The sequence below is a fragment of the Talpa occidentalis genome, unplaced genomic scaffold, assembly GCF_014898055.3.
Source record: "Talpa occidentalis isolate TD23 unplaced genomic scaffold, MPIMG_talOcc4v2.1 talOcc4.396, whole genome shotgun sequence".
Classification (NCBI taxonomy): Eukaryota; Metazoa; Chordata; class Mammalia; order Eulipotyphla; family Talpidae; genus Talpa; species Talpa occidentalis.
In genome coordinates, this window is record NW_023604251.1 from 23518 (window position 1) to 33847 (window position 10330).

The 10330-nt window shown below is 40.6% G+C and overlaps 1 long non-coding RNA gene across 1 annotated transcript in view; it reads right to left on the minus strand.

Annotated features, from left to right (window-relative positions):
• Nucleotides 1–8163, minus strand: part of LOC119256703 (uncharacterized) — a 31659-nt gene extending 23496 nt beyond the window's left edge. Inside the window, exon 1 of the long non-coding RNA XR_005127862.2 lies at nt 8133–8163. This is a non-coding gene — a long non-coding RNA (uncharacterized LOC119256703). The remainder of the gene's footprint in view (nt 1–8132) is intronic.
• Between the last annotated feature and the right edge of the window lie 2167 nt (nt 8164–10330).

A 10330-nucleotide genomic window follows, 5' to 3' on the forward strand; every position in this document is an offset into this window, starting at 1 on the left:
TCTAAATTGGTGACAAAGCTGAGTAGCACAATTTTTGAAAATATATGTCATTTTATTACTGTCCAGTACAAAAAGTAGTTACTTAGGTATAACCAGATAGGGGGAATTCTAGCCAGATTTACTCTTATGTCTGGAAAATGACCACATATCATAACAAATTATTTGTCTGTTGGTAGGGAATGTTCCTGAAGCATTTGAAAATTGTTCTCTTACATACCTTAAAAATCACTCTACAATTCAACTCTAGGTAGGCTCCTCTAATGAAATTTTATCGCTTATGTGTGTAGCTTATGAAACTTAGTGGACTTAAATCTATTATCTGTCAATTTTCTTTGACTTTGCAACACTTCTTTTTTTAAATTTTAGGTCCTAAAAAAGTAAATTTTGTTCTGACTTTCTTGCAATTGAATATTCCTGAATAGATGGCACAAAGTTAATAAGATTTAATCAAGGCACATTCATACCGAATGGCTCCCCCTGGAGTTGTGCAGTGCACATTTCATGCATCTGTACACTTTAGTTCTGGTTTTGCATGTTGTCTACATACACCTTGTCTTGATAAAGATACATCTCTGGTTTTGGTTGAAACATGATATTTCCCTCATCTTCAGATGACATGTCCTGCTTTACCCTGTACATCTAAAGGAGATCCTTGAATGTAGCAAAAATGTTTTCATGTGTTAAATTTTATATTTATTGTTCTAATATTTTCTGAAATTCCTCCTATGTACTACAGCCTATTTATCTAGCTCTAAATTACTCTCTGGGTCAAATGTGAACTGAATTTTCATTCTATTTTGCCCTTCACTTCATTTTGTAACAAAATCGTGTTATTTTCCTTCAATTTATGACAAAGTTCCTTAGGCCAAATAATTTTTACCAAAGGAAAAAAAAAAAAAAAACCACCAAAAAACGGTAAGTCTTCAGTTAAAAAACAAAGCCTTCTTACCCAAACTCCACTAATGAGCTGATTTAAATAATTTTAGGGAGGAAAAGACAACTTTTGAACTCTTTACTGGGCTTGATATTTTAAGATTTTAATATGGAGTGCTATATAGCCTTAGTCCTCTGACTAATTTTGCAGAAATAATCACAACATGTAAAAATAATCACAATGTGTAAAAATAATTGCAATAAGGTGACAATTTAGCAGTAAAAGGAAAATTCCAGACCCAGTTTAATCAGTTAAAGTGTCTCTCTGGTTCTTCTGATTTGTTGTTCATTTATGCCGGGCAGCTGGACAATAGAATTTTGCACGGGCCACAAACAATGAAATAAAACAGCAAGATGTACTGTATTTTACTGAAACATACAATAAAGGGCAGCAGGGGACTAGTGAAAGCCCAATATTCAAAGACTGTAATTTTTTATCACTACTTTATTTCCTGAACCAAAATGTTTTTTGGATATAAATACTGGTCAAAAACAAAACTGCACCGTGTTTGCTATCATTGAGGCAATACCTAAACCTACTTTTTATTAGAATTAAATGAATATCATGCAAGTAGTTTTAATGTTTTATTATTATTTATGTTCTATGCTCTGCATAAATAGAATTGTTCCTTGCCCCCCCCCTTTTTTTTACTACTAATAAAAAGTAATAGGTGTAATAATTCTGAGACTGTTTGCATTTCAGGGTGTTTTCTGTTTGGTCCTGGTGGCTTATGAAAGGAAAAAAACCCCAGACCAGAGGGTAAAGAAGTTTAATAACAAATATAGGAAACTTCAATAGAATTAAACGTTTAGGCAAGAATGACCAAAACAAGGATGAATAATGAAGATTTAAAAAATGTTAAGTACAAAGTCAATGCAACGAATATTCTGTGAGCAGAGACATATCTGAACTTTTTTCCAACATTGTTCATGTATGTCTGGAAATTGCATCATATATATATTTATTAATAAATATCTTTCCTTAATTACTTGTTGATTTCTCAGAACACTTTGTGATAGGCAGGAAGGCAGTATTTAACCACAAGGCCATGTTTTCTAAAACAAGACTTTTAAAGATGTAGATGTGACAGGAGATATTTAAATGAAAGTCAGAAAATTGAAATCATTTCCTTGTGAAAGTAATAGGTTTGCAATATTCTCAATGAAATTCTGCAAGAATTTGCACTTGGAAATCCAGAAACCTGTTCTAGTGGTGACCATGTGCTCTCAGAGGGCAGATCTAGTGCTTTCTACTATTAATGCTTTTATACCTCAAAAGCTGCCACTGCCTTCAGCAGCCCAACCAGCTGCAGGTGGCTCTGGTGTCTTCTCTCCCAAGTAAAACAAAAAGACCCTTTTTTTCCCCTTCTAGAAAATGTTTTTACAGTTTAGGCACACGACTGTACAGAGGAAGACTATACCACTATTCAAAGGGATGTCCCAGAAAGATTCTATAGTGAAATGGGAAAAATAGAGGACACAAAATTACAACTCCATTGAGATCTCGGAGGGAGAAAATGTTTTGCAAAAAGTCTAAAAATCAACGAAAATGTTAACAAAAAATTGCTTCTAGTGGCAGGGTTATGGGGGACTTTTGCATTTCTATGTATATTTCTCTAATTTTCAGATTTACTATAGCATGCATACACTATCTTTATAGACTTAAGTTAATGTAAACTCTAAGAAAATAAAAATTTATAAAAATCAGGCTTTAGGAGGGCCTCCCTGGTGGCGCATCGGTTGAGCGCTGGGTTGCAAAGCTGCCCGCAGCCTCGGCAGCGCCAGTTTGATCCCCGGCCGCCGGGCGAGGTCCCACATGGCGCGCAGACCTCTCCTGCCGCCCGCTGCTCCCCTCAGCAGTATACTTGGTCAGTCTGCCTGTTCTGTGTCCTGCTCTGGCTCTGGTGAATTCTCTCACCCTCCCGCGCTTCTGACTGTACCCAGTGCTTGTATAAATAAATAAATAAATAAATCTTTAAAAAAAAAAAAAAAAAAGCAGGCTTTAGGAAACATTTTGAATGGATTATACTAGAGTAAGTTTTACAACCATGGTCAGCATGGTTTATGAGAAAGCTAGAGTCATTCCTCTCCCTCCATTTTATAGATGCAGATACTAAAGTTTAGGGAAGACAAGGCGATTGCTCAAAGTGACATAGCTAGAAGTTAGAGTGAATGCATATGTTCCTGTGCCCACGTTTCCAACCATACTGTGTTGCCTTTCTGAGTCATCGGGCACTCCATGTATAAATAAAAATTGGAAGGCATCACTGATTCCTCTTTGTTAAAAGAGGCACTTGTGCGGCTTCTTACCCTACCATGTTGGAACACAACATCTCTCTCTTTACTTTTGGTGATTTTTGCCTTTCTGTCTAAATCAAGAGCTATATTTTTGTTCAAACTAAAAGAGAAGGGTGTCCCCAAATTGAGATTCCAGCTTATGAGTTTCCTTCATTTTTTCTGAGCTCAACTTTTTGGGGTGACTTTGGCAGGTTCCTGAGAACAGAGATTCCCCAAGCTCTTGTGCTAACTTTCAGGGGGGTACATTTACTTGCAAATATATCCCTCTCTATCTCACAATAAATGTTAAGCCAAAGTATTTCTAATTCAGAACAGGCTCATCATTCTTTCTGTAAAACTTTACAAGTATCAAACCTACTACCTGTAGGAACAGGCCTCTTTTTACTAGGTCACTTATCATCTGTGTCTTTATTAAGTGGAATTGTTTTTTCTGGAGGGGGTGTTGCTAGCCCTTGCAGCTAGGAGTTCTAGTCTAAATATGCTGGCATGTAAATTTTCTGAGATTTTCACTTCACTTTAGGAAAAAGCAGTTTCTTTTTTGGTGTCCTAGGTCGTTCGAATTAAGCTCAGAAGGTAACTCTGCAATTGGTTCCATCCTGTTAATAATTTCATAGGAGGGTTTGAATGCTATGCTTCTAACAGTTGCCACCACACTGCATTTGCAATCCTCAGTGAAAATGCAGAGTGATTTAATGTACTGATGATGCAGATAACCCAGATATTGAAGATAAGGTTTTCTGGGGCTAAGCTCATCTAGGGACAGAGAGCATGTGCCATTGGTCATCATTTGTCCTGGAAGCCTGAATACACTTAATGTTACTTAAAAAAATAGTGCTCATGTGGTATATAGAAAAACCAGCAAGCAGATGAATGAAATAAAACAAAACTAAATTTTTGAACTGTAAGATCAATTAGTGGTTACCAGAAGGGAATGGATGTGGGGGCGGTGTGTGTAAATCATGAAAAAAAGGGACAATGGTATGGTGCAGGGTAGCTGTGACCTTAATATGATATATACACACGTTGAATCTCTCGATGAATACCTGAACTTACATAATGTTATAAGGTAGAATTACTTTCATGAAATAAATGTTACTTTTGTTATGCAGAATTTAGACACATTTGATGCTTTTAAAACATGCCCTCCAATATTTTACCACTTCTCCCATTGAGCCCCACTGAAATCCCACTGAGAGGAGGTTCTGTGTCCCTTCCCCTTGAATCTGGGAGGGCTTGGGGGCACCTCCACCCATGGTGGACTGTCAGGGCTTCTACTTGGTTCTCACACATTACTCCTTCCAGACACTCTCTGGACAGTCCTTGGAATCCAGTGGTCAAACTCTGAGAAGCCCAAGCCCATGGAGAGTCCACGTGTAGCTGCTCCAGCTTTCCAGTCCTTCCAATTCAGGTGCAGACATGTCAGAGAAGAAACCTGATGATCCCAGCCCGCAGGAGTTCACATCTGCTCAGCTGGGGCCCTGGGCGTGCTGCCCAAATCCCCACCCACAGAATCAGCAAGTGTAACTCACTGTTACCAACAAGGAGAACTAGAACAACAGGCTTTCAAAATTTCTCTCCCATTCTTAGTTGTTCAAGCGTCCTACTTGCTCTTATCTTATTTTTGATGAACTGTGATGCCCCAAGGAATGTCAAGGCACAGCAATAAAAAGATAAAGATGACTAAGGGATTCCTGGGGCGGGGTGGCAGCTGAGAAAGAGCATGTGACGGAACCATAGATGCTGGTGCATAGCTCCTGGGGTTTGCCAAAAACAATTACAAACGTGGACTTTACAAAGAACGTGCAGATGCATTTCGTGCCATCAAATTGTTGCCACAACGTCACTTTTACTATGAGTAACCTCCTTATTGTTATCATCACCATCCTTACTTTATAGATGAAGAAACCAGAGTTCAGAGAGGGATCGTGAACTGTGCAAAGACTACACTGTTGTTTGGGGGTGGGCAGGAGAAAAGGGCCAGAACTCATGTCCCCCAGCCTCCCATCTCCTTGCTCGTCCTGGCACCAGTTGCTGTACAAGAAGGGAACTGCTGCCCCTTTGTGGCAGGTGGCCTTGCTTCATCATCCTGAGCTCTAACCTTTGGAGGAAGCCAGAAGTGCCCCTCCACTGAGCCGGGCCCCCAACAGCAGCCCTCCAGGGCTTACAGGTGCTCATGGATAGAGGAGCCAAAGAGAGGTTCGGCTGAGCTTTTCATTTCTCTGGGTTGAGCATGCAAAGACTTCCGAAGATTCTCAGTGCAAACCTCAGTCTACTGTGCTCTCTTTCCCCAAGTTTGATTTTTAAAGATAATTGCTTCCATTTCTCTGCTAGCCATGTTCAAACTTCCCTCTGGTCTCTTGAACATATGGGATATAGTTGTACTATGTGTTTTGATGCCCTTATCTCTTAATTCTATCATCTGTATCATTCTGGGTCAGTTTCAACTGACCCAGATGGGATGCATTTTCTGCTTCTTTGTATGCCTGGTAATTTTTAATTTGATGCCCGCCGTTGTGAATAGTATCTTACTGGGTACTGGATATTTTCGTTTTTCTGAGCTTTGTTCTGAGACTTGGATACGTTACTTCTGAATCTGACTTTCAAGTTTTCTTAGATGGGATCAGATGTGTTTCATGGAAAGTTGATATTTTCCTTCTACTGGGCACTCTTCCCTCTAACCTCTTGACACACACGTACTGGTTAGTCCTCAACCGAATACTTGAGAGGGACCCTCGAAAGGTCTGGAATTCTCTCTCTGTGCAGAACTGTCATCTCAGGTTGTCCGCCCTGAGAACTGTAGCTGTTCTGACTTCCCAGACTCTCAGCTCTGTCTCCTTAACTCAGGACAACCCCGGGGCCCTGCCTGGAGTTTTCTCCACCTGTGCCATGGCCTAGAAACCATGGCCCACATGACCCCCTGGGAAGATTATAGAGCTCACTTCATTTCCTCCCTGTCTTTCAGGGCCCATTGTCATTTGTTGTCTGGTGCCCGATGTCTCCACGACTGTGCTTTATGTAATTTTTTCCCTGAGTTTTACTTATTTTAGGTAGGAGGATGATGCTCAGCCCTGTGTGTCTAAGAGATTCATGAGGTAACAACACCTCATTGATGGCTGAAATTGGATCATCATTTAGATACCTTGTCTTATTCATCCATTTTCTTTCTTTCTGGAACTCTTCTTTCAGTATTATTGAATGGGATCCATTTGTAGATCCTTGAAGTACTTCAGTCACCAAAAAATCCTCTTGGATATTATTTGAGGCTAATTCGCCCACTTTGTGAAGCTGAGATTACAGTTTGAGTGCATTGTACACTTTATGGCTGAAATTCAGATGCTAATTCATGCCATCAATAGGCAAAAACATTCATTTTTCTTTATTTATACTTCAATTTTGATATTTGGATGCTTTTTTTCTGGTGCCTTATGCTCCTTATTACATGGATGCTTTGTGCCTATTGCTTATTAAGTTATACTGCTGCCTGGCTTTAATACCTTGTACTGGCGGCAAGACCTGCACAATTAGAAATCTCCTTTATCCCTTGCATTAAAATCAGTCATACATCCACTGTATTTCCTAGGAATCCTCTTTGTACTTCTCTCATCTAGTTATTTTCATTACAGAAATAGAGGTTCACTGTAAGGTGACATGCTTTGGGAAATCCAGAGAAGGAACAACTGACTCTTCTGGATTTGGAAGTCGCCCAAGGTAGCTCTTTAGTAGGAACTCCTGGGTCTATTGAGGGGCCCACCATTGATGTGACCCATCCTTCCCATGTATCCACTGGTCTGAGGTTGGATTCCCCAGGAAACATACTCTGGGATCGATATTTGGACACAGAAAATACGGGGAGGGTGGGAATGGGATCAATTCCTGAGAGACAGGAAGGAATAGATTCCTGGACAGAGGTAAAAATTGGGGTACAAGGCAGTAGCTTGAGATCTCAGTGCACCCCACAGGGAGCCCTGGAGCTTATGGCCACACAGAGTTGCTCCAAACTGAAGGAAGAGGGGCTGGTCTAGACTTTGCTTTCCCCTTCCCACATTTCCTTAGGTGCAGGTCACCCCTAGGAAGGAGACATGATGATGGGTGAGGCTGTTGAGGGTGATTCCCAGAGAAAGACTCATTTGAGGGCCACCAGCCTCCAGCACCCCCAGAAACCAGAGGAAGGAATTCTTGGAACAAGAAGTCACTTATTGACTCCTCGGTAGTGGTTTCAACTATCCATCAGCTCTGGAAAAATCACTCATGATTTGTTTTTTCAATTAATATTTTTGAAATGCCTACCATGTGTTTTAAGATCTGAGGGAAAAGAGGAGTAATGGCATTCAAACAAAACTCCAGTCTTTATCAAACCGTCACTCTTAGTGATGATAAAAGTACAGGTTTTCATAAGCAGTGAGAAGTAATATAATGTAAAATAATACAAAATGATTCTCCAACTTCATGTGATAACAAGTCATCTGGGAATCTGGTTAAAATGCAGACTATGATTCAGTAGGTCTGGGGTGGGACGAAGATGCTGCATTTCTGATAACTCCCAGCTAACATTGTTGCTTCTGGCCCATGGACCACACTTTGAGTAGAGAAGTTACAACAGGGTAGACTAGGAAGGTCAGGTGGTGGGAGAGTGGTCTTGGAAAGGTTAAGACCCCAGGAAAGAGAAATTACTTCATCTATGTCTTCATTTTCTCAACTGTAAGATGTGACTAATACAAGACAGTCTGGCACATAGTAGGCACTCAATAAATATTGGCTGCTATTGTGGTTGACTTTGGCTCATCTCAACCCATCAAGGTTGTTCTGCCACCACCTACCTCACAATCATTAATTGCTATTCCCACTGACTGCTGCCATACATTTTTTTTTTTAATTTTCCAAAATAAGAATGAGTGACTCACCTCTGCATGAGCCAACTGCTTTGGGTCCCGCATCTCATAAGGCTGCTGACTGGCCTCCTGATTGGTATTCTTGGCTATGTTCTCTTCATTGGTTTGTCAGCTAAAATTGGAGCACAGTATGGTCATACAGTATAAAGAAAGCTATGTAAGGTGGTTCCCTTAGCAAAGGCTCTAGGCAGGCTCTAAGGCTAATGCTTAACATGTGTGCCATATTAGGTCCTGGCCCGTTTTACTAGGGCCAGCTCTTTGTTTATTCATTTATTCTAATGGATAAAGAGCTCCTTGAGTATAGGCACCAGTTTTTCCTGACACTTATACTGTGTTGGACGTACAGTAGGAACTTAGTATTATTATGGAGGTTAACTAACAATACTAAGGAGGTACTATGTGGCAACATGCTCTGGAGGAAGGTTTGGAGGAACAGGCTGACAGACAAGGAAGGAATTTGAAAGACAAGGAGGAGTTCAGAGGATGGAGAGAATAATTTAAAGAGGGTCACTTGGATAAACAAAGTTTAATGGGTGAAAAGATCGATCTTTTAGGGAAAAATACATACCATGTCTTGGTTTGTTCAAAGATTAAAGTAAATTGGGTAGTCTTTCCCTGGTTGCAAATATTATTTGGTATTTTCTTGGTCTTTCCATGTAAGAGCTGGGTAGCTTACACTTGTGTGCATACATGCATACATACAAACACGCAACCTGTAACAAAGAGAAACATCCCATTAAAATGTCTTCCATGCGTGCATTTACTTCACTAGCTACAGAGGAATTAATACCCCACAAAGAGTAATTCAAACATGAAGAGGCAGCTTGCACAGAGGGTGTTTTTTTTTTTTGCTGGGATTCACAGATCTTATTTTAAGGTTGAAGCCCAGGTGTCCTTCCTGTTCTTTTTAACTGACGCTTGTGGTTGTGCAAGGACTACGGCTGGCCCTGGTGAACTGCCAGCCAAGCTCAAACAAACAGCCACTTGTGGCTGTGGACTTCCTCTTGGCTCTGCCTGGAGGCAGCAGTTAGTGTTGGGGAAGGTGGGGGCTGGAGGCTGAGGTCAGACTTTGAGTGGTGCTAATTCTGACTCTAGTCTCCTCATTTTCATCACTGTGGTGATATTGTAAGCAACTCCCTTGGACAGTAATTTCATCCAAGGAGAATTTGGAGGGAACAATGCATTCAACAGGGCCATCTCTAGTTTTTCAATGAATGTGACTTCTGATTTGTTGGGGAAGCCATTATTTTGGTCTTTGGGATACAGTTGAAGTTTGCTTCTCTTCTATTAAGAAAAACTCTGCTTAAATGGATGAAGCAAATGAGAATTAGGGGTATGTTTAACCCATTCAAGATCACTCTACACCTGAAAGACATTCTAACTAATCTCCCACTGCACTTTTATCCTCGAATCTTTACTGTACACCACACAATTAATTATTATTTTCATCATGTCATCACTAAAGTCTCTGTGATTCTTTGCCTCTAGCATGAAGTCTCTCCACCCTTTGCTCAAGTTTATTTGCCCTCCAATCTGTCCCCATTTTTTCCATCCTTGCATACTATTTTCCATACATAAATTCTTAAATCTAGCCAATTGGTAAACTCACTGTCCCTCTATCCACATTTCCTATCTCTAGGTCTTTGCTTATATATTTCCCTACTGGCCATACTTACTTATTTCCTCTCTGAAGTCACTGTGTTTCAAATTTGGCTTAAGCCTCACCATCTCCAGCTTCCGAATGGCTCTACCTCCAAACTCTCCCAGCCAAGATTTCACTGCATCTCAATCTTGTCTGGATTGCTCATCAACTTTTGATGTGTTTAGACTCTGTTCCTCAGCAAGTCTGTTAAACTCCTTCCTAGAGGGCAGAAATTTTACCTTCTGTACAAAGCTCTGTATTTTGGGTCTCCCTGGTTGCACAAGGGATGAGACACAACTATGAAGCAATCTGCAGTCACTGCAGCCCAATTCGATCCCAGCCAGGGAGCTATCACATGGTGCACCAGACCTCTCCTGACTCGCCCCGCTGTTCCCTCAGCAGTGTATTTCAGTCAATCTGCCTGTTCTGCTCCCCACTCTGTCTCTGGTGAATCCTCTCACCCCCCACCCGGCACCTCTGGCCTATACCCAGTTCTTGCATGCATAAATAAATAAATCCTTCAAAAAAAAAGTCTGTATTTTACTAAATTACTAGCAGTTTACATGAG